A 2,881-nucleotide genomic window follows, 5' to 3' on the forward strand; every position below is an offset into this window, starting at 1 on the left:
GTTTGGTAAAACAGGGTAGAGGGGGGCTGCCCTCAATTTCAACTTTCTTTCATATGTCAGCCTGAAAATATTGCAAAAATAGTCACATTACAGTGGAGACAAGGAAAGGTGTGCAAACTGAAAATGCACCTACAAAACGAAGCAAACAAACCAAATAATTTTTTTTTTTTAATGAAATAAGCACTGGACTGCTAACTGCAAGGTCGGTGGTTCAAACCCACAAACCATTCCTTTGGAAACATGATGCAGGGTCGCTGAGTCAGAATCTGATTGATGGCACTTAACAACTACAAAAACAGGGCAAGAAGGTTAGAGAAGTGAAACATACAGCTCGTCAACGCTGCCCAAGTTGAACTTCATGAAACCACCAAATACATCAGTGACTTTTCTTTGAGGGATTTCTAACATTTAAGGCTTTGATTTCCCCTTTTGATTATACTATATTTTAAAGAAACGTGTTTGTGGCATTTCTTTGAAGGGGGCAGGAGGAGATGTGGCTCTCAGTTCAGGCCAGCTTATCAGTCGTGTTAATGTTAAATACTTTTTCATTAGCTCAGAGAGCAATGACACTTTTGCAGCTCATGAGACCAAAAGGTGATTGTTTGGGCCAGATGAAACTGGAAGTTGTATGAAGAGTTCTTGCCCAAATATAAAACAAAGAGAAAAAAGAAGACACTCTAGAGTATGTATGGGAGTGTAGTGAAAGAGATGGGCTGCAGATCTAGTGGTGGTCAGTTTTAGTGGATTTAGACCCAGTTTGGCTAAATTTTCCTTAACTCAACCCATTTCCATTGAGTCCATTTTTATTCATGGTAACTCTATGTTCCTGTTGTTGTTAAGTTAGTTCCGACTCATAGTGACCCTGTATAGGGTTTCCGAGGAGCAGCTGGTGGGTTTGAACTGCCAACCATGTGGTGGAGTCCCTGGGTGGTGCAAACAGTTAACATTTGAGAGTTCCAACCAAAAGGTTTGTGATTCAATCTTCCCAGAGATACCTCAGAAGAAAGGCCTGGTGATCTACTTTACAGGGTAGCTATGAGCCAGAGCCAACTTGACAGCACTTAACAGCAACAATAATAAAGGAAAGGAGCCCTGGCCAGCTGACCAGAACTCGACCAGATGAAGATAAAGAAGTTCCATACAGGGAGCAAGCGTAATTTGCTACAAATTGATGGACTGGACCTTTGCTTATGGATGCAGTTGCTCAAAATTCAAATAGAAATGGAAGGATTCTTCATATCAAGGATCAAGCTTGTCTCCTCAGTATATTGCATTGATAGAGATGGGCAACTTAGACATTGGCTATCAAAAATGGGAGCAAGAGCTCCCCAGGTGGGGATGCTGCTGAAGCAACTGTGGGCAGGACTCAGTACTTGGGCCTCTGCACGGCTCCCTTTTGGCACCAAGATGCCTAAGAAGGCTGGTGCAATGAACAAGGGTAAAAGCCAGAGGAAGGAACCAGAGAGACCACTTCCTTCCTCGGGTCCTGTGGCAGTTGATCCTAAAGGTTATGTCACCATAGCCATCCATGCCAAACCTGGCTCCAAACAAAATACTGTAACAGGGTGGTAAGGGTCATGAAAAGGTGGTGAAGATTTCGGCCTCCACAACTCCAGAAGAGATCCTGGGCAAATTACAAAAGGAAGCCAAAAATAAATAGAGGCAAGAAATGAAAACTAGATCCTTGAGAGACTTTTTTTGTTGCTAAAAATGCAGAAGCTGTTGAATAGGAAACATATTTAAATACACAAAATGCATGGAAATAATTTTTTAATCCATATTCAAAAGATCTAAAAAAGAAGACGAATTTCAGAAAGTACTATTAAATATTGAACGTTGTTGTTGTTAAGTGCCATCAAGTTAATTCCGACCCATAGCGACCCTGTATAGGTTACCAAGGAGCTTGAACCAACGACCTTGCAGTTCAAAAGAATTTGCAGTCTGACGCATTAGCCCACAGTGCCACACCAGGACTCCATTGAATATTGAATACAGATTTTTAAATTATGATCCAAAACAGCTTGGAGCATGTTAGACTGATTTCACAGCATTACAAAATGATAGCTGGAAAAGTCAGTCCCAACAGCCTGATTTTAAGCCCTTTCACTTATGGCAGAACTTCTGCCACCCAGAGGCTCATACTGTACAAGACAGGATAGGAACCTTAATTCCTAATTGAATACAGTCTACCCTGATTGTAAATTAAAATGGCATCTTTTCCACTTTTGTTTTACTTGTTTAGAGTACTTCTGGAGTCTTGAGGATTGCCTTCTAATCTATATATATATATATAAAGTTTTTATTGTGAATTGAGTGATAGTTTACATCGGAGAGCATCAGCTTTACTAATCCAGTTTTACAAGGGACAGAAAGACATCTGTCAAACTCTATTGTATTGTAGTCTTACCTTGTATTTTAAACACTTATCTAAATGCACAAATGTTTTCTACATCGTTTTAAAACTATATTGAAGAGAACAAACAAGACGGCAGGGTGGAAGTGCAGTGAGGCGCCCCGTCAGCAAAAACAGAATACAGGACGAAGCAGGCTCAATGGATGGTGCTAGAACTCTGAACCACGTATAAAGGAATATTTAGAAGGTTGGAAGGCTTACGGGTAGGGGAATTTGTAGCAGAAGCAAGAAATCCATTGCTTTCTAATTCAAGACACTCAGTTGCTCCAGGAGAAGCCATCTTGGGTGAGACCAAGCGGGAGAAGGATCAGAGCAGCCACGGATGCCTGACAGAACCATGGAGATAAAGGTGTGGACATTCTTTTCTTTTGGTATCTGTTCATTGGTCCCTTGCTGTCTGCACACCTCCATTCTGATGACTATCGGGGTGCCCGAGCTAGTGGACACCCAAGTCCCACCCTCGGAGGG

The sequence above is a fragment of the Chrysochloris asiatica genome, unplaced genomic scaffold, assembly GCF_000296735.1.
Source record: "Chrysochloris asiatica unplaced genomic scaffold, ChrAsi1.0 scaffold00183, whole genome shotgun sequence".
Lineage (NCBI taxonomy): Eukaryota > Metazoa > Chordata > Mammalia > Afrosoricida > Chrysochloridae > Chrysochloris > Chrysochloris asiatica.